This window comes from Castor canadensis, chromosome 6 (assembly GCF_047511655.1).
Source record: "Castor canadensis chromosome 6, mCasCan1.hap1v2, whole genome shotgun sequence".
Classification (NCBI taxonomy): domain Eukaryota; kingdom Metazoa; phylum Chordata; class Mammalia; order Rodentia; family Castoridae; genus Castor; species Castor canadensis.
This window is the reverse complement of record NC_133391.1, coordinates 44,358,715-44,384,580: the sequence shown is the minus strand read 5'-3', so window position 1 is coordinate 44,384,580 and position 25,866 is coordinate 44,358,715. Positions and strand designations below refer to the sequence as shown.

The window sequence follows — 25,866 nt, the reverse complement described above, 5'->3', positions numbered from 1 at the left end:
ATGTACCTGCTTCTTCAACATCATTCTCTGACTACACAGATTGTTTTGCAAATGAACCAGATGTCAGATTTTTCTGTCTAATTTTTAAAAACCTTAGTCAACAAAATTTACTGAAGTTTTGTTTTTCCAATTCTGAAGTGTTCTGTTTTCTTATCCTCTTCAGAAGGCCCTTCTTCAGAATTTCATCTTTAAAACTGTTAAAACAACAGCACTTGACCAATTATACATAGTATTCTCACTGTATAGGCTCGGTCGGTGAGCTCTGTCAGCATCCACACCTTGCACCCCAAGGTCCAGGCAGTGCCCCAGGCCCAGCTCTGCTGCTGCGATGATGTCACCATGTGATGACGTCAGGGTACTGGTGCAAAAGTTCATCGTTGGAGCCCTCACCAGAAATTCCCAGAACCCCTTCTCCTCCTCTCTACCTGGAGTAAGGGCGCAGCCTGGACCCCAGAGCCTAGTCATTACCAAATCCTAACTCTTTCATAATGTCATTTTGTCAGTTAACAGTGATTGAACTCCGTAAGTACTGAAGGAACACATGATTTGATCTAGGGGACTTGAACTCTGGAAACAGCCCAGATTAAAACGAATAGACAAAGAACCAAACTGGTGCAGGTGGCAGAAGAAAAACTCTGAGTCCCATGGGAGGTATAAACAATACATTATTACACAATCAGTGTCCTTTGTGGAATTAACTGTGATTTGAATAAACATGATTTCATTATGTTATCAGAGGGGGGAAAAAGACTCGGTGGCAATGATTCATCCTTGCTAGAATGGAGGTGAGTGTTGAGTCAAAACAAAGGAAGTGTTTGAGGGGATGAAGTAAAGAAAACACGTGTGTTTGTGTGTGTGTGTGTGTGTGTGTGTGTGTGTGTGTATACATATACATTTTAATATACTTTATAAGGCATAAAACAAATTTAAAAATTCAGAAATACTTGTCAAATCATACATTTCCTTTCTTTTCTAAATAATTTCTGACTTCCTGATGATTTACTATCAGCAAATATGTTATTAATGAACCCTCATACATTATAACCTAAACACCAATTTGTTTAAAATTTACACGCAGTAAGCTGTCCACTCTGCATTCTAGTTTGGTAAACAACAGTCCATCTGAAGATGGTTTGTCTCCGCTAATATGATGCTTTCTCATCAATGATAAAAAGCTAATGACAACAGAAATAAATTCTGTTAGGTGCCATATGAGAGATACATATTGCAAGGTCTGTGAATATATGCCCAGTTTTCTAAAAATAGCATATGTCAATCTTGTCCTAACTTATCTCCCATCTCCAGCCTAGCAAAACTTCATGTACCAAGAACACACTGTGAAGAGGGCAGTAGTCTATTTAATTTAAATCTAATGACTAATTTCTGAGAAAGGTATTTTATTTCCATGTTTACCTAAAACACTTACATTTGATGGTCTACTTAAATTGAGAGATTTTCAGTATCAGCTGACTATAATCTTGTGAGTCTACTTGTGGGAGCTTTCTGCACTCTGATAGTAGGTGTGTGTTTATGTGTGTTTGTGCATGTGTACATTCAGAGTAAGGCAGAGAGATTTCTCCCATCCTCTCTTGGAGCTACAACTCACACACTGGCTTTAGGTCCACTGGCCAGTGGGCATGTGGCAGGCCTGACTTGGAAGGGGTCTTCAATAACAGGGAGAGTCCCAGAGCATCCTTCCTGCTGTTGCTGTAGCTGGTCATTCTCAGTAGAAGCAGAATTGTTCTGATGGGGTCCCAGAAAATATCTTACCAGGTCAGCTCTGGGAGAGGTTTCTTTGGCACAAATTATGTAAGCTTCCTCCACCTCTCCTTAGATTCCTACCATCCCTTGCTAAATTCCTTCTTGCTTAAATTGACTATGGTCTAATACTGAGGCCTGGTTTCAGTACAAGGAACATGAAATTTCTCTTTATTGACTGAACCTGCTGAACAGTCATCATTCTGAGTATGCATTTTGTAATTTAGAAATGTTACTTGCTCATACTCAGTAACAATCGTATAATTTCCAGTTCTGCTTTCTTTATATGCATTATCTCATGTAATCTTTAAACTACTGGATAGTAGTCCCCATCATTGACCCCATTTTAATAACAAGTAGATCAAGACTATATGGCCAAATGACTTGTCCATAGTAACTCTGGGAACCTATAGCAATATCAGGACTTGTACCCTTGCAGGTTGGCTCTAGGCCTGTCTTCTTAAACATTGTGGCACAGTAAAGGGGGAAAGAAGACTTGGCTGTTCATTGACCAGATCTATTTTTCTTAAGAGCTTATTTCTTGGTAATTTACTATCTTCTCTTAAGATACAAGAAAACCCTGTCAGTTATATAATATATATAATTTGTCAGAACCAGATAACTGAAAAATTTAATATTACACATGAAAATAATGCACCCAGTTTACTAACCCTTGACTTGGAGACATTGGTTCTCAAAGAATAATCCTCAGGCCAGCACTGAAACATCAAATGGGAAAGTGTTAAAAATGAAAATGCTTAGACCCTGCCCCAAATGTTCTGACATACAGACTGAGGAAGGGTCCAGCGATTTGATTTAACACATCTTTTCACTGACCCAAATTAATACTTAAAAATAATAGTTTTATATGCAGATAGAGGTGGGTAGGTACTTGTCTTCATAAAGAGTGTTTTTCCCAGTTGATTGGAAGGGAAACTTATCATGCCCTGCAGAACTGAGAAGGGACAAGTGTCTGATGATATATAATGGAATTCTCAAGGTGTACAGACCATAAATAACTGAGAGAAAAATTTCCAAGTCACTGAAACTAACACCTTCCTAAAAATAATCTGTGAATCTTTAACTTCATTTGCACATTTATATAATGCCATGGACTTGAGAGCCTTAAGTGTTACCTTCTGAATGGAACTGCATTTCTAGTCCTATCGGTCCAGTTATGGTTCAAATGATCATCACATGAAATAGTTTCTGACCTTGAGAAAACCCAGTGCTACCTCTCTGTCACTAATACTATAGCCCATTAAGAAAGTGAGCCAGAATACTCAGTCAAAAGAACAATGCTGGAGGTATCACGATACCCGACTTCAAACTATATTACAAAGCAATAACAATAAAAACAGCATGCTACTGGCACAAAAACAGACATGAAGACAAGTGGAACAGAATAGAGGACCTGGATATGAAGCCATACAACTATTACCAATTTGTCTTTGACAAAGGTGCTAAAAATGTACAATGGAGAAAAGACAGCCTCTTCAAAAAAAACTGCTGGGAAAACTGGTTAGCAGTCTGCAAAAAACTGAAACTAGATCCATGTCTATCACCCTATACCAATATTAACTCAAAATGGATCAAGGATCTTAATAGCAGACCCCAAACTCTAAAGTTGGTACAGGAAAAAGTAGGAAATACTCTGGAATTAATAGGTACAGGCAAGAATTTTCTCAATGGAACACCAGCAGCTCAGCAACTAAGAGATAGCATAGATAAATGGGACTTCATAAAACTAAAAAACTTCTGCTCAACAAAAGAAATGGTCTCACACCTGAAGAGACCACCTACACAGTGGGAGAAAATAAAGCTACACGTCAGACAAAGGACTGATAACCAGAATATATAGGGAACTTAAAAAACTAAATTCTCCCAAAATTAATAAGCCAATAAAGAAATGGGCAAGTGAACTAAACAGAACTCTCTCAAAAGAAGAAATTCAAATGGCCAAAAAACACATGAAAAAATGCTCACAATCTCTAGCAATAAAGGAAATGCAAATTAAAACCACACTAAGATTCCACCTCACCCCTGTTAGAATAGCCATCAATAGCAACACCACTAACAACAGGTGTTGGCGAGGATGCGGGGAAAAAGGAACCCTCTTACACTGCTGGTGGGAAAGTAAACTAGTACAACCACTCTGGAAAAAAATTTGGAGGCTACTTAAAAATCTAAACATTGATCTACCATATGATCCAGCAATACCACTCCTGGGGATGTACCCAAAAGAATGTGAAACAGGTTACTCCAGAGGCACCTGCACACCCATGTTTATTGCAGCACTATTCACAATAGTGAAGTTATGGAAACAATCAAGATGCCCCACTACTGATGAATGGATTAAGAAAATGTGGTATCTATACACATGGAATTTTATGCAGCCATGAAGAAGAACGAAATATTATCATTCACAGGTAAATGGATGGAATTGGAGCACATCATTCTCTTGAGGTTAGCCTGGCCCAAAAGACCAAAACTCATATGTTCTCCCTCATATGTGGACATTAGATCAAGGGCAAACACAACAAGGGGATTGGCCTTTGATCACATGATAAAGCGAGAGCACACAAGGGAGGTATGAGGATACGTAACACACCTAAAAAACTAGATAGCATTTGTTGCCCTCAACGCAGAGAAACTAAAGCAGATACCTTAAAAGCAACTGAGGCCAATTGGAGAAGGGGACCAGGAACTACAGAAAAGGCTAGTCCAAGAAGAATTAACCTAGAAGGTAACACACATGCACAGGAAATCAATGCGAGTCAACTCCCTGTAGAACTACCCTTATCTCAACTAGCAAAAACCCTTGGTCCTCCCTATTATTGCTTATACTCTCTCTTCAACAAAATTAGAGATAAGGGCAAAATAGTTTCTGCCGGGTAGTGAGGGGGTTGAGGGGGAGAGAGATGGGACAACGGGGTAAGGGAGGGAGTGAGGGAATGGTGGAGAAATGACCCAAACATTGCATGCACAAATGAATAAAATAAAAATTTTATAAAAAGAAAGTGAGCCAGATAACAATTTAATTTGGTACACAAGAGGAAAATAAAATTCCTTACTTCAACAGAGACACTGAATGTTTCTACATAACCAAGTAATACTTAGCACAACAGAATACCTGAGTTCCCAACAATCATATTTCAAAATAAGGTAAGAATAATTGTAGTCTTTTCCCATGAATAATTAATTTAGTTAGGTAGGTGAAACTGCAACACAACCTATAATAAACCAGAAGAGCAGACAGAGACTCTGTAAATGCTGTTATCCAGAACAGAATACTATCCATTTCAGATATCAGAAATTTAGATAATTAACACTTACAGTTGAATGCATTTTCCCTCATTATGGAGCAAATGCAAAGAGGAAAACTTCAATTGCTCCCTACATTCAAGTGGTTATGATAGAAATACAATTTCTCTTCATAGAGAACAGTCTGCTTTCTACTCCTGAAGGAATAATAAACAATTGTACCCTACAGAGATATAAAATTTGTGCCCATTCTCATACAAAGCCACCTTTTAAATTTATTTTAATTAATATTGTTCTGGGGGTAAATTGTGACATTTGCAAAATTTCTTACAATATTTCAAAGTTGAATTCATACCTTGCATCTTTCTCCACTATTTCCCTTGCCCCACTCCTGGAATACTTTCAAGAGGTCTCATTTTTCCTTTTACATACATGTAAAGCTTCCTTTTAAATACAGCTTTTTAGGCAAAATTTCCTCATGTTATTCTTTAGATAAGACTGTTTTCTAAGATTTGGCAAAACCTAGAATCACCATTTTTTTATTGATCAGAAATAAAAAGGAGGCTGTCCATGCATTAAAGAAACTTCATACTCTTTGTCTACAGTAATACATAAGTAATGACTCAGTACTATTGAACTTATACTCTGCAAATAATCCAGCTTTAAAGAAACCTGTGTATTTTTCACATGCATTGAAATGTCAGTCAAGAAACAAAATATGATAATCATGCGCGTTACAAGGACTACCTTTGTCTACATGACAACTCATATTTCCTACTGGGATACATTTGTTGCACAAGTGCCAAAAGACATCAGAGCCAGAGATAATGTCAATATTTTTACATGGTGTTTAGCTGTGATGCCCAGACTGGTGTCAAGCCTCTGGACTTGAAGATGGAGCACTTCCTTCAGTAGCACAATGCGTGGATCCATCTGTTGATCAGGGAGAATCCTTACTAGACACCCATAAAAAGGATATCTACATAAAATCTATGTAGAAACCGGGAAATGTATTGTCAAATTAACTCTTACTTTTCCATACACAATAATGCATTTCATGCTAATTACCCCGGGTTGATTATTATGTATTATACACAAGTTCCAAATGTTCATATTGTCCACTAAATATGACCAATTAAAACAACAACAATTAATAAAAGTAAGGTAATTTACTTCTAAAAATATGATTTTACTTGATCATTCTTTGTACTGTGTTTCTGCGTGGAATCTCTATAAGATGGCATTCAGATGGAATAAAACTAAAATAACTTCCACATAGCTACCTCTCACTTGTGACCCTGGAAGCAAGGGAATTTTGTGGCAATAGTGTGATGCCTTCTTTCAAAAGTCCTGGAAATACAGGTAACTGGGTACTGGGTGCAAAAACAAAATGCTGGAATGCTAAAAAGAAGCCACTGTTTTTCAACAACTAGGACACAATAACCTTCTATGGAAATTGCATATTTTTATCTAAATAAAATCAAGAGGAGGGAGAGACAGAGAGAGAGAGAGAGAGAGAGAGAGAGAGAGAGAGAGCACAAAAACAGGCCATGCCTTTAGGCTAAGTATCACCTTCCAAGATCTTAGTTTGAACTTTTTCTCTTTAGGGGAACCTCTCTCATTCACAAAATTTTACAAGGCCCTTATTTTTAAAGGATCCAGATGAGTTTCAGCAAATATGAAATTCAAGCATTAATCTGGACTCACTGTATTAAAATTAGGTGTGTTTGTAATAAGAAATGATTAAAATATTGTATATGTACCTTTTAAACTAAAAGAATATGGTTCAGTTTATTGTATAAACTTAATTGCTATTTTCTTTGACAAAAGAACTATTTGCATATGCAGAACAATGTGCACTGAAATCCTAATATCAGCCACATTAGAAGTAATTATAATCATGCTCATAATCAACATGTTCAATGATTTGGGTTCATACCTTAATTTTTATGATGTTGGGTAATAAATTCACTTAACATTGCTTCCTTACATGTAAAATGGAAATGTATCAAGTTCTCTTGATTTTCCTCATAAGCACATGAATGAAAATTTTTATACAGTAAAATTTACTTAGAGTCCAATGTGGTATATCAAAATTTTATGTATTTTTAAGGTTTTTCCTAATATTTACTTTTTCACAACCTTAGTTCCACATTGTATATTTGAGTGAAAATGCTTAATTTGAGAACTACACAAGACAAATCACATGGGTGGAACTTAGAGACACTGACAATAACTTAATAGAACTCCAAAGGCAAGGCAACTAAGAGAAAGGATTAACAAATGGGACCACATGAAATTAAAAGTCTTCTGCACAACAAAATAAATGATCAACAGACTGAAGGGAAATGCCATAGATTGGGAGAAAATCTTTGCAAGCAATCCTCCTGAAAAGGGATTAATAACCAGGATATACAGGGAGCTCAAAAATCTAAACTCCCAAAAAATCAATGATCCAATGAAGAAATGGGCAAATGAACTAAACAGAGCTTTTCCAAGGGAATAAGTCCAAATGGCCAAAAAACACATGAAGAAATGCTCAGCATCCCTGGCCATAAAGGAAATGCAAATGAAAACCACATTAAGATTCCACCTCACGCCAGTGAGAATGGTTATCATCAAGAACACAAACAATAATAAATATTGGGGATAATGTAGTTAAAGGAACCCTCACAAGGCTGTTGGTGGGAATGTAAATTAGTGCAGCTACTATGGAGAACAGTATGGATGCTTCTCAAAAAACTAAAAGCACAACTGTCATGTGATCCAGCAATATCTCCTAGAGATCTGCGAGAAGCAGTATAAGTAAGGTAACAAGAAGGTACACAAGTTTATTGTAGTGCTATTCACAATAGGTAAGCTATGGAAACAAACAAGATGCCCCACTGCTTTTGCTTGGAGTGAAGAAAATGTGCTACTCATACACAATGGAATTTTATTCAGCCACAAATACAGGTGAATGGATGAAACTGGAAAACATCACAACTGAAGTTACCCAGGTTCAGAAAGCCAAAGGCCACATGTTTTCTCTCATATGTGGAATATAGGCCCAGCACGAATACAGCAATATTAAATATACATAGAAAGATCAACAGAGTATGTATCCAACAGTGGTGCTGTTAGAGGAGACCAAAGGAGGAGGAAAAGAAGGAAAGAAAGTGAATAATAATGAAAGCCATCACATCTGTGTAGAAACAGGACACAGGGAAACACACTGAAAACTGTTCACACAGGACAAGGGATAAAGGACAAGTACGTGCAACGGAGGGGGTTATATTGAGTTAAGCACACTGCACGCCCAGGCAAAAATCTCACCGATTAATGAACTGACACCTAAATAATGAAGAACAAGAATGAAAAAAAGTCATGTTAAGGAAGGGCAGTAAGGGGAGGGGCAGGTTAAAAGAAACAAGTAAGGAAGTTGAACATTTGTGATGTATTTTCTATACAAGGGCGAATATAGAATATTTACACCTGCCAAGTTCACCATCAGAAGAGGAGTAAGGTAGAAAGGAGAAAAGTGAAGGGGATGAAAGAATTTGAGATAAAATACACATATACAAAGAGTATCCTTTTCTGTTCTCACAGAGGACAGGAATATAAATCAGGTCCTGTCTGGGGATTGGTACCATTGGGAAGGGGGAGGATTTAAGGAAAGGGTGTAGGAGGGAGAATATGGTAGAGATATTATGTATTCATACATGAAACTGGGGAAATGAGTCCTGTTGAAACTGTTGTAAGAATGAGGAGAGGCAGGATAAAGGAGAATGGTGGCAGGAGTGAATTAAATTAAGATATCATAAGCGCTTTTGTAAATGTCACAATTTCCCTCAGTAGAACACTAATATGACAATGGAATATTTAAAACAGGAAAGATAAAATACTAAGCTTCTGATCATTTGTTTTAAAACTGTGACATTCAATTTATTGAATCCTGGCTAGCATTTTATAAGTGAAACAAAATAAGACAATCTGAAATCAAAAACAAAAATCACAGGAGAGAACTTGTAAAGACCAATTAGTAATAAAAGCAACCTGACTATGCAGAGGACATTGGAAATTGCACTGTTGTTGGCACAATTCAGAGGAGTGTGGAATGAAAGGACATTTTATTACCAACAATTTCTTGCCACATTAATAAAGATTTTGCCACTGTAAAAAGGAGATTCTAAAATCGAGTTAAAGGGGAAATCTAATTTCTCAATCTAAACAAACTTATATTGCTATAAATGCTACTTGTCTTCATGGTAATTCCACTAAAATCTGTATGTTTTTCATTTTCATTTTGCTTGTAGTCTAAAATTAAGCTCTGTTAATTCCAGCTGATGCAATTGGTCTCTGAGTCAACATTCAAATCATACATACTGCACAAACATGGCCCCAATATCACTCAGTCTTGACAATGCATCACCTGTAGCTTGAGAAGTAAGGATAGAATGAAGGTGAGTGAGAGAAGATGCTAAACTCTAGTAATTCCAAAGTACAAATTATTTTTCTAGGAATTTTCCTACATTCAGAACTTCATCCAATGGGTCTACTCATTCACCACTTCAAGAGTACATTCTGTAGTGACTTCTTTCTCATAAAAGCATTAGAAGACCACTGATCTAAAATCACGTTTTATAAGAGCCACAGTAAGCTATCTCACTAGGGCTAACACAGACAAACAATAATATCTGACTGCTATGGAATGAATTGTGTCTCTCCAAAACTCCTATGTTGAGCCCTAACCACTAACGTGACAGTATTTGGAGATGGAGCTTATGAGAGATTATTAGGCTTAGATGAGTCATGAGGTAGAGCTCGCATGATGGGACTCATACTCCTATAAGGAAAGACACAGAGAGGTAGTTCTTGCCAAGGTTCTGAAATACGGACACATGGAGAAGGCAGCTGTCAGAAAGCCAAGAAGAGAGCTAAGTGCATGGAGACCGGAGCTGCATCCGTCTTTCTGTCCATGACTCAATGGTATATAGGAAAAGTCAATCAATCCCTTTGTGCTGCGTGAGTTTCCCTATCTGAGGCTTCTAGATGCTCAATGAAAAGCTTGAAATAATTGATTTCTAACAGCTGTTCTATCACTTTGAATCTTTAAAATCAGTCCCTCAGCAAATATCCAAAAGTGGGCTAGTGTTGCTACTTAGAGCCAAGGCAAAAGCCTTATAAATCCAAAGGTATGATTTCTTCATTATCAGAGCTTACCAACTGGGAAGGGCAGGGGCCACTTTAGTCATAAGAGGAGCAACTTCAAAAGCTTGTTCCTATGTTCCTTCCTCCATGCTGCAACTGAAAGAGGACTACAATTAGAATAAGAACCTTTGGATACATTCATGGTTTTCCTTCTCCCTGTCAAAGGATCTCTCTGAGGCTAAGGTTCTTCACTTTCAAAGAAAAATTCAAACATCGATTACTTTCATAGTGTGTACAATGTATCATGTATGATTCTAATTTCCTTGCATATATATTTATCCTAGTTCTTAAAACTCTTATTATTATTATTACTAGGAAACTGAGTGGAGGAAATTGATGGTGACACTGATGGTAAAGAATTATAAGCATCACATAACAGTGTATTCAGAATTGATTCCTATACTTAAAATATGTGTACATAAATTAATAGAATACTTTAAAATGTACTCGAATCAAGAGACTGAGAAGACAAGACACAGATGAGGCAAAAGTATTTGCAAAATATTTGTCTGGTAAAGGACCATTATCCAAAATATACAATGAATGCTTAAAACTCAGCAGTAGAAAAGCAAAACACCCAGGTTAAAATTGAGAAATGATCCAGAGATCTTGCCAGAGAAGATATGAAAGAAGCAGATAAATATGTGAAAAGTGTTCAGTATCATGTCATTAGGGCATTGCAAGTTAAAACACCAAGAGAAACCACTACATGCCTGTCAGAATGGCAAAAGTTCAAAACACTGACAATGTCGCTGTCAACAATGATGTGACTGAGGAGGAAGCTTTAGGGGAGAGGGGAGAGAAGTTACATTGTAACTCTGTGGACATTCTACTCAATTTTTCAATTAACCTAAAACGAATCTTAGAAAATAAAATGTATTTAATGTACACAGACACATCTAGATAGATAGATAGATAGACCAATAAAAACAAACTTACTTCGTTCATCATGATATAATGATTTGAAATAAAATAAAGTTAGTATGCATGGGAGTCATTAGACATACTTATTCTCAAATCATTGCTGATGTTAATTTGACAAATGAGAGATTTCCTAAAGAGTTATAACTCATTAGTCAGTCTACAAGATTCAGTTGTCCAAACACTTTCAGAAGTTACACAATATACATTAATACAAAATGCATCCAGCATTTAAGTGAGTTCAGAAAGCAAGACCATGAAGTACCACCTACCTCCAGTCTTGTCCCTACTCCAGGCACTGCCTGTTGTGAACTACTGTCCTGATACAATCCTGCTGTGTCCCTCTCTTGTTTAAAAAGACATCCCTGCCCTATGGTTGACATGGACCCAAATGTTCATAGGTAAAGACTTGCTCCCCAGAGAAGCATTACTGGCAGATGCTGTGGACCTTTATGAGATAAGGTCTAGTGGGAGAAGCTTAGATCATGGGGGTGATCTCAAAGTAGACTGTGGGAACCCAGGCTCTCAGAAACTCAGCTTTTGGGCTCAACATATGAGCAGGTTTCTTTGTCATGCACTCCTGCCAAGATGTGCCACCCTTACCAGAGTTTCAAAGGAATAAAGATGTCTGATCTTGAGCTAGAACTTCCAGAACCATGAGCCATAATATCCCTTTTTGTTTTATAAAGTAATTGTCTCAGGTATTTGCTTACTATAATGGAAAGCTGGCTATACATTTTCATCAGGATTTTAGTGGAAATCTGATAAACAGTGAAAAATTAAACAAGTTTGTGTTTCTGAGGACCAATAAAAGAAATGCACAAAACAAAGTTTTTTTATTATGAACAAAACACATAGTAAACAGCTAAAATTTGTGATTTGAGTACAGCTGTTTAGCAAAAAAAAAAAAAACTCTGTATCTTAATTATAACAGATCAAGACCCAAATTAAAAATTTTCATGGACTTTATAAAGCCCATCTCCTTGGAAAGAACCTAAATTTCCTGTATGTATACTGCATAAATTTTACAAGCATAAGCAATTCATTTGTCATTTAGCCTTTAACCACTCCATTTCTGAGGAATAGCCTGGCCATTTAAATATAACTTATTCCTAGGGTGGTACAGTTTCTCAGCAGAATGTTTAACTTCTCAGAAACCCGATGCACGAAAAGAAAATGCAGACATCCTGGAGGACTGTGGTGAATTGAATGTGGGAAATTTTCATGAAATGCCCTGAGGATATAAATGATCCTAGCTAAAAATAGTATTAATGAGTGGAGGGGCAAAGAGAGGTCATTAAATCTAGTCTTCCTTTTCCAAATAGGTCCACACCATCCACCGGCCCAGGTCACAAAGAGGTCCATGTTTTAGGAAAGATTTGGAATGGGTCACTAAGGGAGAATTTTGACTTTATCAGTCAGGGCCAGATCAGGGTATTATAACCTTCTAGTTATCTTAACAGAGAGAATTTAATATAAGCAGTTGGTAACCAACTCTACTTAATCTCTAATTAAGTTAGGTAACCAGAGCCCAGGGGTTATCAGAAGATGCTTTGATGTTAGTCACTACCCTAAAGCTTACCCACATTTTACCCAAGAGTAATCTACATCCTAAGCATCCACCAGGGAGATTTTCACAAGCAAATTTAAAAAACAAAAAGCCAAACCTAAGAGCTAGATAGAGAGCAAAGGTAGGAATTTCAAACAGAAATTCTCCATCAGTTAGAGCAGAACTAGTTTACACAATGTCTCTCTTAACAAGACAATGAACCAAACCCAGGAAATGACCCCAGGGGCCAAAAGGACCCAAAGCTAAGTGTTTCTCACTAAATGTTCAACTTAAAAACCTGATCCCCCCCCATCACTCTCTTTCTTGAGGCAACCCGCTTTCACTCTGTTGAAGGTGTATTCCTTTCCTAATGAAGGTTACAATTGCTTTTACTACATCTTTTGAGGCTTGCTTGAATTTTTCTACTGCAGAATGCAAGAACTGAGGTAATTATCCACACTAGTTTTTGGGTAACATCAGCAATAGGAAGCAAAGAAGGAAAGAATGAATTCCTCCCCCTTCTTCCTTTCTGTTTCTTCCAGGAAACAACCAAATAAGGCAAACAAGGAAATGTGATTCCTTAGGCATTTGCCTATTATAGATTTTCTCTTAGCTTTCCTCCTGAGCTGTGATGAAAGAGGAGGGAATGAAGAATTCTGCATGCTACTGTCATTGGGGTTTTAGAGCTGTGTTACACTGTCAGACTTCACTCCCTTGTAATAGCATAACAATAAAATGCATATGCACTCAGCTTTTTATAAAGGTTAGAGGCAAAGAAATAAAGTGGAAGTCATATCCTGCCTCATTCATTCACTTCAGAGTGGAATGAACCATAGGAACCAGTAGGGTATTGATTTGAACAGTAATTTAAAAAGAAATTTGGGAAGAAGGAGGATAAAAGGAAGAGCTGGCAGCCCTGTAAACCTAGAGTATCTATTTGTACAAAATTAATGTCAACCATGATGTGGCCAATGTACTTCCCACAAGGAACTATCCCTGGGTGTCTCTGAAAACTGATGTAATGGAGACCTTACTCCTCATTCTAAAGATGAATGAAGAGACATGATTCACCCAATAGGGGCTGAGAAGAAGCCTGTGTGAGAGAAGCGTCAGTCCTTCCGATTTGCAGCATGACTGTGGAGCAAACCAGGGCCAGTGAATGGATGTCAATGGCCATGTGTCTCCTTTGCTTCACCTGAAAGGACACATTTGGGTGGGGGTTGGGAGCACACAGAGACCACCTGGAAGACAACTGATCTGACTCTAGGTTTACTTATAACTAGAGGTGTTTCACATGGAAAATCTTTAGGACGAGGAGGAGTCTGTTGCTAGGTCCCACAGGAAACACAGAAGATCCCCTGAGAGAGACAGAATGGTTTCATGATTTAGAGAGCTCAGTGATAACTGCCCTATAGATCATGTTTCATTCCTAGTCCCTGGGATTTAGAGAGCTCAGTGATAACTGTCCTATAGATCATGAAATTTTATTCCTAGTCCCTGGGTACTGAGGATTGAAAGAGCACTTGGGCATTTCACCCAGTTAGCTTCTGTGATGTTAACAATCCCCCTACTGCAGCACAGCTTTTTCCCAGTCTGCTGCCTTCCTCTTGCTATAAAGGATTAACTGCTCCGAAGTCAACTCTTACGTCCCTTCTCATTCAGCCTGTCCTACTACTATGTAGTTTTCAAAAGAATAAATACAAGTGGTTAATAAATTCATGAAGCAATAGTCAATATCCTTAGTCATAAAAGAAATGCAAGTCATGCCTGCACTAACATTCCATCAACCCCAGTCAGATTTTCCAGCACAAAGAAAATAAACTAATGTATTTTAGGATATAGGAAAAAAGGAAACCATTGTACACTGCTGGTGGGAATGTAAACTGGTGCAACCACTATGGAAATCCTTATGGAGGCTCCTCAAACATGAAAAATAGGCTACCTTTTGATCCCCACCATACCACTCTTCAGTATCTTTAGTGTAAACCCACCAAACACTTCAAACACTGAGAGTGGGGAGGAAGGAAAGAGGAAGAGGGAGAATGGGAATATAATGGAGGGAGTAAACCCATTCAAGGTACACTGTACACATGCATGGAATTATTGCAATCCCCTCATGTTGTTAATGTATGATAAATAAATTTAAAATTGAAAAGGAACCAAAGAATCAAAGGATCAAGCAAACAAGATAATCCATTCATGAAATGGACAATAGGGAAAACCATCAGCCAGACTTCCTTTTAAAGTGTTGAGGTAAAGAAGGGAGGATAAAGCCTTCACAGCATGAGTGTGGTCAATAGGTGATGGAGGAAAGCTCAGGGCAAGAAGCAGATGCAGAAGAATTGTTAGCATGATGCCAGCAAATGACATCCTTGGGTCACTGGTGTGAGAAAAGAAGTACAAAGCCTGTGGGGAAGAATCTGGAGAGCTCATAGATCCAGGAACCCCAACCCATTTTCCTTGGTTTCTTTAAGGGAAGAAGGACATTTATAGCTGTATCCACTCTCTAGTGGCTGCTACAACTCTTTTCTCCACTCAGCCGACCCCAGCTCATATCTATTACCACAGTGGATAACTCAAGCTCACCTGCCAAGCTAATAAGCCAGAGGCACAGGAGACTCCACACACAGGAGTGGTCTCTCTCAGGGGCATCACAAGTGCCACTCGTAGCACCTCTCAGACCTAAGGGTTCTCTGTTCCTACTGCTGCTCACCTTCAGGAAGAAAAGATGATCACACAGTCAAACTGCTTATGCATTAGAAAATCAGTACCAATACAAGTATGGGGAAAGTTTGGGAGCCCAAAACAACTTTGCCTGTCCTGTTGCTCCACCCATACAAGGTCCTGTTGCTTTTGCCTTTAGATCTTTATAAATGAAAACAAAGCACAAGCTTCAACTCACTCTCCTGTGTTGGGGTGGTGGCCCTTGCTGTCCTTCAGCAACACCAAAATAACCAGTGACTCATTCTCCAATGCATTGAGATGATTCCTACCACTTCCTTACTGAGGAAAATAAAAGCCATATTTTAATGTCTGACAAAAAGTTCTATTACATATATATTTTCCACGTTATATATATATATATATATATATATATATATATATGATTAAATATGTGTAGCTATTTTTCCATGGAGCCCAGATACATTGTTTCATTGCCTTCAGTAAGTACCAAGTTACAGAAATATTCAGGAACAAATCAAAATAGATTCTGGTTTGGGTGGTCTCTCATGACAAGCTTGGTTACAATTCCAGAGTTTGAAGCAAATGTGAGACAAGCAGGCCCTTTGAACCTGATCTGGAATAGATTCTGCTAGAAGTGTACTGTAGTCCTTATTCAAATTAATCCAAGTACAGAAAAATGAAGATGGCCAATTTCTTAAGCAGAATGGAAAATGGATAGTGAGCTGCATGACTCTCCCATGAGGCAGAGCTGGATACCAAGTCCAGTTATCACCATTATTGTGTGTCTGGGTATGTTAGCAGGTGTATGTGTTTCTGTATGTGAGTGCACATGTGCATGAGAGAGAGAGAGAGAGAGAGAGAGAGAGAGAGAGAGTTATTTTGGGCTGTCCAGGGATACCAGATGGACTCACATTGGGAACCATTATCCTTGTGGCCAGACCTTTGCAACTACAGGCTTGGAGAATCTCGAATCAAAGTAAAGTTGTCACTATGTACACATAACATACAATACATGCATGTATACAAACATATGGAAAAAATAGAAGTAAAATACTATATTTTCACTTAGATTCTTCATTTCCTACTCTCCAACAAATCAAATCTTCTTCCCCCTTTGGACTATCAGTCTTCTGATTACTGCTCCCTCAACCTTAGCAATTCTTAACCCTAAATTTGCCCAAGTTCTAACCTAGCTTGTTTCTTAATCATTTTGTTGACTTTAGCTTTCAAGAGAGTTTTCTACGTTCATTCCAGAAAAAGTTTCCTGAGGGCTTTCTCAAGCTTTCACTTCCTTTCTTAATGTATTATAGAATTGGGTCATTTTAGAAAGAGATTCTAGAATCTATAGATTACCATGGAAGTCTAAACCCTAGTGCTCTGGTCCTAGGTTTCAAAACATTTCTTTTATTTGGAGAAGGAATGTGTGTATTGAGGCTCTCAGTAATGCCTACCAAGAAGGTATGTTGGTATAAATGGAAGAAGAGCAAAAATGAGTGAAATCCTAGAAGAGGCCCCACTTGGGAACTTATGGGTTGGTCATGGACTGTTTAAAAAAAACCCTATTTAATTAGTTTCACTCCTCCAGAGAGGAAAATAATCTAAAGAGCTAGGGTTAAAAACAGGCAGAGTGACTTTAACCAGTGTCTATTACAGCCACAGTCTATTACATTTAAAATTCTCATACTAGCTAGTAAGATGAAAAGGCAAGAGCTCCTGTTCTCAGAGCATCCTTTTGGGAGGTTAAACTGGCTGTGTCCATGAGGTGTTTTTTAAGTGGAGTGTATAAGAGGGCTCTCATCTGGGTTACCAAAGTTGTTCTGCTTCTCTGACTGGGAATTAAACCCAGGTCAGAATAGAGAGGACACTGAATTCTTACCACTAGATCCAAGAGGGCTGCTGCAGCTGTAGTGGTAAGAGGATGCAAACAATTTGCCAAAATCTTTCGTTTTACTACGTCGACAAATTTATATCAAGTAATTATTTCCAAATGTTATGCAGATCGTGGACATTTTTCTGGTGACTCCAGGACCACAATAGCATTTACTTTATAAGGTCTCTTATACTTTTGTCCTTTTCTTAGTCTGAAATAGGATTAGGAGTTAGCCCTTAGATTGCTGCATTTTATCTAGGACTAGATGAAAATAGTTTAATCAAAATTCAACTGATTCAACACAGGAAGAGAGCAGCCTTTAACTTTAAGTCTATAAATTGAAATTTAAGAATTTTCTAGAAGGTGCTTGAAAAAAAGTTTTGATTTAAGCATGGCAATCAAAATATACACACATATACATATACTAATCAAAAATGAACTCACTAGAAACAAAAAGAAATCCCTGCCAAATAAGAACAGAGAAGTCCAGGAAACTAATACTATTCTTAGAAGTTCTCAGGATTGTTTACTGATGGGTTTGAATTAAATTCTGCCAACACCATTTCTAGGAATCATTTCTAAGCAATTTTCCTGAATGTAAATCAAGGAATAATAAGGTGAACAAGTAGCTGAAAGTTACCAATCCAATTGGTTGCATTTGGCCATCAAATTAACATTTCGCATTGCTTCATAATTTTGGTAAAGCCACAAAAAGCATATAATCATGGTACTTACACTGCAGCTGAAATCAGATCCCAGAAACCAAACAAAGCTAAGTGAATCCGTGAGGAAAGATTCCCTACTCCTTCGCTAACATTGGGCATCCCAAAACATGAACCTTCACAAAGAAAGCCAAGCCAAAGCTTCCTCTCACAAGTAACTATCTGATGACCCCAAACTAAGACCCTCACAATAAAGTCCAAACAAGATGGAAGAAGAAATGATAATTGTCACTGAATTATCTTGCTCACTGAATAAGATGTCTTCAAAACCCAGAAACCATTTCTTGTTTGCAAAATGAACTTATGTATGGAAGGTAAGTGATACCAAATTTGGGGAAGTCCTTAGAATGGTCTCATGGACGAAAGGTGAATGCACTTGCTTCCATTCATCCACAAAGGCCGTGAAGCTATATGGCAAATCTCTGCCTGTTTTTCTTCTGTTTGGCTCACCAAATCATCAATGAACCAGGTTCATTTTGCCCACCAAATAATATGGCAATCATGGAAATGATTCTGCAAAAGAAAGAGTTTATTTATGAGGAAGTCAAAGGTAAGGAGAAAGGAAACTCAAACTCAACACTACCTCCTGAGGATAGGGCTTGGGATATCCATGGGAGGCATGGGGAATTGTGAAAATGCCTATATCACTTCAAGAAACGTAAATATTCAGTGCAATCCCCATGAAAATGTCAATGATATTCTTCACATAAATACAAAAATCAAATGTAAAATACAGATGGAAACACACACATACACACACACACACACACACACACACACACACAAACCCAAAAGCTGAATAAGCCAAATAGGTCTTGAGCAAAAAGACTCATGCAGGAGGTATCACAATACCTCACTGCAAATTACACTACAAAGCCATAGTAACAAAAACAGCTTTGAACTGTGAAGAAACAGACATGAGGACCAAATTAATAGAATAGAAACCCCAAAGATGAACCTACAAAACTAAGCTGCCCAATTCTCTATAAATGTGCCAAAAACATGGTGGAGAAAAGACAGTCTTTTAAATCAGTGGTGCTGGGAAAACTAGATATCCACATGAGAAGATAGAGAATAGATCCCAATCTCTCACGCTGCACAAAAATAAATTTATAATGGGTCTAAGACCTTAATATAAGCCCTGAAACTTTGAAACTACTACAGGAACACATAGGGCAAACACTTGCACATATAGGGATAGGCAAGGACTTTCTGATTAGGATTTTAATAGGTCAGGAAATAACAGCAAGAATGGAGGAAATATTTTGCCAGCTATCCATCTCACAGGGGATTAATGGCCAGAATCTATAGAGAACTCAAATATTTTAATGCCAAAAGAAAAAAATGATCAATCAATAACTGGGCAACTGAAATGGATAGTTCTCAAAAGGAGAAGGCAAATGGTCAATAAATACATGAAAAGATATTCAACTTAGGCATCAGAAAGCTGTAAATCAAAACTGCATAGAGATTCCATTTTACCCCAGTGAGAATGGCTGCCATAACAAAACACATAGCAATATATTCTGGTGAGGATCACAGGGGAAAAGGTACATTAATTCATTGTTGATGGGATATTATGTTCGTACAGCCACCATGGAAATCATTATGGAGTATTCGCTAAAAATATATATTTAACAACTTATGATCCAGCTACACCATCCATGAGTACATACCCAAAGGAATCAAAGTGATCAAAGTAAGCAAAGAACAGAGACACCTGCACATCCATGTTGGTTGTGGTAATACTACAAATAGCCAAGATAAGGGATCAGCATGTGCTCATTCACAAAAGAACTGATGAAGATTATGTGTTATACATACACAATGGAGTTTAGCCAGCCACAAGGAAGAACAGAATGTGTTATCTGCAGAAAGTGGAGGGAAGTGGGGATCAGCAGGTTAAGTAAAAGAAACAAGAATCAGAAAGAAATATTATATACTTTCTCTTACATGTAGAAAATATAGTTAAACAAAAAGACATAAAATTATAAAGGATACTCTTTGGGGAGAGGAAAGGGAACAGTAGGAGGAAGGTGGAGAAAAAGAGATGATAGTGAGGGTTGGATATGATCAAAGTACATAACATAATGTATGAAAAATCACAATGAAACCAATTTAAATGTAAAAAAAATGTTTTTAAAAACCAAACATAAATTATCTTAGTACTGTTGTCAGAAAACTGACAAGTCAGATGAGAAACAGAGAGAGCAAAGGTGGGCAAAAGAAGGGAAGAGGGGAAGGAGAGGACGTGAAAGAAAGTACAAAGTCATTGTAGATGATACCAATAACTGCCTCCTGCTCCAGTGTTCCTAACATTTACATTCAGATCAAGATTGTTTCAGCAAAGATTATCAGGGAACAAAAGATCTTCATGTCTAACATCATTTCTACTTTAAGACCAGCAAGGTTATGCAGGAGATATGTAATAGGATTCTATGAAAAGCATGGAAATTGAAGGTGGAGGGGTCACAGCACTGGGATACCTCAGGCAAGTTACCTAATCCTTCCTCTGTGTCGTTGGCTTTTAAGTGGGATAATAACATCTGCCAAGGGACTGTTTTCAGCACTCAATGACTACACACATCAAAGGTTATGTTTTCATTTCATTTCATGAGTGGGAGAGAGAACTTCATATGTCCCTACATGAGGGATTCTGAGAAAAGAAAAATATACCAAAAGCACAAATATAATGCCATTGCTTTACATGATTGAATTATATCCACATACTTGTGTATTTGCTCATATTTCTACAAATAAAATAACAAAATGGGCAACCTGAAAAAGAACACAGGTATTTTCAAATATTTGAAGGGATGCCATCTGAAAGATGATGTCACTATATCCAGAGTATTTCCAGACAGAAGCTCAGTCAGCCTAGGGTTTAAAAGCTACGAGCAAAGACACAGGATTGATAGAGTAAGGATTTTCCAGTGTTTAGGGTTATTTGAATTTGGGATCTCACCTAGTAGGGGAACATGCTACCTTAGAAAGAAATGATCAAATGTCAGGGCCATACAGCTATTGAGTCAGAACATAAGTTACACTAGGTCAAAGACACGTGTCTGTTGTGTTCACTGACATGACACTGTGCCTGGCAGTGAGTGGCATGCAGAAGACACCAAAGTATGATGAATAAAGAGATGAGCATACAGGTGGATTGCTTCGAATCTAAGGTGACAGTTTCACTATAGGTGACCAACAGTAATTCCCAGTTCCACTGAGTCAATATCAGCAGCTCACTTGGCATCTCAAAACCCACAACCTTTTGAAGGTTTCTCAAGTCAAATGCACACACACAGGTGATTCTGCATCCTCAGAAGTGCCTGTCTCCATGTTACGCACAAAAAGGGTAAGATGAATAGAAGGCAAAATGGTAAACCTACACAAATCAACCCACAAAATCAAATGGGAACTGACGAGAGGCATGGCTGTTATTCAGGTGCATTTCCAAGTAGATCTGAAGACAAGAATGCTCTCACATTCATCTCTGTGTCTCCTCCTCTGAGCACAGTGCTTCATTCAAAGTTAATACTGCCATCATTTAGTAAACTCAATTCAACTTTTTTATAACTCATGAATATAAAACTATTTGTATTTTCTTTTCTCATCAGGTTCACAATTCATGTTTATACATTTATGCATATGCTTATTTTCATTTACTTAGTGTGTATATCTATCACTAAGTCATAAACACCATAAGATCATATTTCATTCAACACTTGTGAGGCACATAGGAGGTAGGCAATATTTGTTGAAAAAATAGAATGAATACAGGAAGTGAATCTATGAAATAATTGTGTACTTGGAAGAAATCTTGAGAATTTTTCATTAGAAGACACCTTAGCAAGGCCAGGCTTCATAGGGCGGACTAGTAATTCCAGCCCTCGGGAAGCTAAGGCAGGAAAATATAGACATTGAAGCCTGACTGGAACATGTAGCAAGGCCCTGTATCAAAAACCAATGTCCAAGCAAAAATGAAAGAAGACAGAGACAGAGTCAGAGAGAGAGAGAAATGAAAGAGAGAGAACTTAGGAATACTTTTTGCAATTGTTTATTATCAAGTCTGCCCATTAGATTGAACAATTAAACAATGGATCAATTTGATCCACACAAAGTAACTGCAGCTGCACCAGTAATAACAGTATATAGTTCTTTGAAATTCTTGCCAAAAGTGTTCATGAGATTCCCCAGGAAGAGTCAGCCTCAAAGCCTCTTGAGGGAAACATTTTGCTGGCCTGCACCCCTCTTGAGAAATAGACTTCACAGTCAATATAGAGGTTGCAGACTAACAAGATTAGATCCTCTTCTCTGGGCTACCTACCTGAGTTGTTTTCTTTCTTTGCACGTCCACTGTTGGGCAGGCTCCAAAGAAAAGGAAACCAGTCAAAACTACAAGAAATTTGGCAGCTTCTATTAACACCAGGCACGGTGAACAGAATGGGCATTTGGTGGCTCCAGTGTTGTGTTTCTGGAGCTTTGCCACCCAGGACAGGAGGAAAGACATCTTTCCAAACAACGGATTTCTATTTGTACCCGCTATGACTCAAATATCTTTCCAGGGAATGCTATTTAATGTCTGGTCCCTGGATCCATTTGTCACCAGTTGGTAGCAAGATGAGAACTTACACTACAACATGATCAAAGGCACTGAAGTGCTGTTGACTGGCTACCAAGAGAAAAGTATACATGAAATAGACTAAACAGTGTGCTCCATGACGTAACTGACTTACCCTCTGGTGAAAGACCATTAACTGGGTTGCAAATCAGGAATAAAGAGTATCAGAGACTGGCAGTGTAAATGAAATATTGTTAAAGCACAACCTATCATCTCCTGCATACCTATATTGAAAAAAGTATTAATAAGCTGGGTGTGGTCATAAGGTACTATATTCCCACTTCTCAGGAGACTGAAGCAGGAGGATCATGAGTTTAGGGCCAGTATGGGCTATATAGTGAGACCTTGTCTCAAAAAACAAGCAACAGTGAAGAAAAGGGCTTTCATAGGCCCTGGATTCATCCCCAGCCCAGCAATAAATAAACAAATGAATGAATGAATAAATAAATTAAGTAAGTAAATGAATATGTAAAAAGGACCTCTGAGTTTACCCTGAAGAAAGAAATTCTCAGCTCACTTTCTAAGGTTCTTTCCAGCCCTAAGAGTGTTGTGGCTTCAATTTCTTCAATTAGTCCAGGTTAGTATTCATAAACCCAATCTTCAGCCAGTATAAGATTGTAACAATCACTGACAATGCATTATTAAAGTGTCACAAACTAAAAATACTACTTTCTGATTTTTTGTGCTCCTGGGACTTGTACTCAGTACCTCATGCTTGTCTGAGGTGATCTGCTATTACTACTTCAGTCACCCCTCCAGCCCCCAAGTTTTGAATTTATAGCAGGTATTTCTGATTGTGTTTGGCTGCCATTCTTCAATTCTAGGAATCTCACAAATTAGAAGCTTTTATAAGTTGAAGTATGTCCACTAGAAAACTTACTCAGAGGGGTCTTAACCCCCAGCACTTAAGAATACTTGAAAATAGGATCTTTTCAAAGCAATTCATTAAAATGAGGTCATTCTAGAGTAGAGTAGGACCAAATCTAATATTATTTCCAGGTTTACATCGGGGAAATTTAGCTGGGCGTGGTAGCACACACCTGTAAACACAGTACTTAGGAGGCTGAAGTGAGAGGATCACCAGTTCCAGGTCAGTCTGAGCTACATGGTAAAACCCTGTCTTCCTGAATACATGAATGAATGAGTGAATGAATGAAGGCAGGGGGCATGAGGACAAACACACAGGGAAAACACCATGTGGAGAGTAGAGTGATGCTGCCATAGGCCAACTAAATGCCACAGTATACAGAAAGGCCTGGAACAGATTCTCCCTGGCACTTCAGAAGGTCAGGGCCTGTCATCACCCTGAGCTCAGATTTCTGCCTCCAGAACTGTGAGAACAAATAACTTTTGATGTAGCCCCCCAGTCTGTTGTGGTACTAGGTTTCAGCAGCTCTAGTACACAAACAGAGAAGATACTTCTCACTTCTTATGGTGAAGTGATACCACAGGCTCCTTAGTACCCCAACTTTTGGGGGCAAGGATGGAATTAAGGCATGCCCGACAAAGCTTGCAGCTCAGAGCATCAGGGAATGAAGGAATCCACCAGATGACTTATAGTGCAGCATCAGCTGCTCCATCAAATTTTAGACACTTTATAAAGCTTGTATTTGGCAAATGACAACAATTGGGAAACTAAATATGTACAGTGAAAAAAATTAAAGCAGTTTCTTCAAAATAGAAATTATAGTAACTGAAAACTTATGTATCAGAACACATACATAGCTTCAAGTTTGTTGGAGATGTCACCATCATAAGGAAAGCATTGTTTCTGGAAAAATGCTGAAAGGAAACCATGAAGATGATAGTAAGAAACTTTCTGTGGAGCTTCTAAAGCAAGGATAAACTGGGTCTCTGTAATGTGCTTTCCCGGTTTTGGGTAGGAATTCCCTCTTGGAGGATTTACGGCTGAAACCAGGTACTCTCCTGCTGGTCTATCCAGGGCCAGATCAATTTCTGCTATTTCACTGCTTCCCACACTGAGCTCTTTCCTGGCCCATGCCCAGTTTCTGGGCCTTAGCTTTCTTAAAATGTCCAAACGCCACCTGTGTTCCCCAGTCTGGCATTTTGTGGCTATCAATGGAGGCTGTGTTTGCTCCTGAAATTCCTATGAGTTCCCAACACCTTCCAGCTAAGCTGAATTAGTTCTTAGTTAGTTAATTCCTTTCCTATCTTCTTTCCAAGCCCTGCACTCCCATTGTAACAACACCTGAAGGATCCAAGGCTTGCTTAAGTAAAGGCTTAGTAGTGTACAAGGTTCAAATGAGACTCAGAAAAATGATTCTGAGTACCCAACAAGAAAAATGATTCAGGTACCCAACAAGAAGCCTATCTACAGATCTTACTTCTAAGCCTGACATGTCAGAGTAAGGAATGGACCCCTGACCTTGATCAAATGCACCAGTCAATCAAATGCTGCATGGGGTCAAGCTCATATAGAAACATGGCAGCTCCAACCACAGTTATGTTGGACGAAGGGGAAGAAGTTCCTGGCTGAAAGAGGATGAGGATGGTGTACAATAAACTGATGGGCCTCTGCAACATGGCCCAATTTCACCAATCCTCTGACAATGAGAAACATATCACCTTTGAAATTAGCACAACTATCTCCACCTTTTACCAACTGCATTCTGTTGAAAAGTTGGCTGACTTCCCATATCTCTGTTTTCTCAGATACAAAGTGGGGACAAAGAGAACTGCTCATGGTGTCAGTGAGAGGAATAAACAAGGACAATATTTCCAGCATGTCCCTAGATGCCTGACCTATCTAAATCCTGGATCACTCTGGCCTGAATTTGATCATGAGATCAGTTGCTTGAGAACTAAGACAGCTTTGCTTATTGAGTTAGCTCACCAGGTACCTCTATGGTTTCACTCACCTGATGGGGAGCTGTAGCCAGCCAGGAATGTATCTTCCAGCAGGCAGCCACAAGTCTGCCTGTCAAGGACCAAGAGGAAGACACCAAGGCAGGAAGTTGCACAGCTGAGCCCAGAGCCAATGTGGGAGGGAGGCTTATGTGAGTCACATGGTGCAGGGCAGGGATATCATGAGATGAGGGGAGGAATTTGGATCCCTTCTGCCACACCCTCAACTAAGTGTAGAATCTAGGGAGTGGATTTTTTCCAATTTGCTTTTTCTGCCCTTCAGTAGTGGGAAGGCAAAAACATGTCTACCCGTCCCCTTCATTCTTGGTCACCTCCATGGTGTAGGCAGTGTAATGGCTATTCTTCAGAATTTGAAGGTGAGCAGGTCTGCTCCCATTCCTGAGGTCTAAACACTGCAGAAGAC

General features: G+C 38.4%; 1 long non-coding RNA gene across 1 annotated transcript in view; it reads right to left on the bottom strand.

Annotated features, from left to right (window-relative positions):
- LOC141424098 (uncharacterized) overlaps nt 1-25,558 on the bottom strand; it is a 61,498-nt gene extending 35,940 nt beyond the window's left edge. The window contains exon 1 of the long non-coding RNA XR_012448939.1: nt 25,457-25,558. This is a non-coding gene — a long non-coding RNA (uncharacterized lncRNA). The remainder of the gene's footprint in view (nt 1-25,456) is intronic.
- Nucleotides 25,559-25,866: the final 308 nt, after the last annotated feature.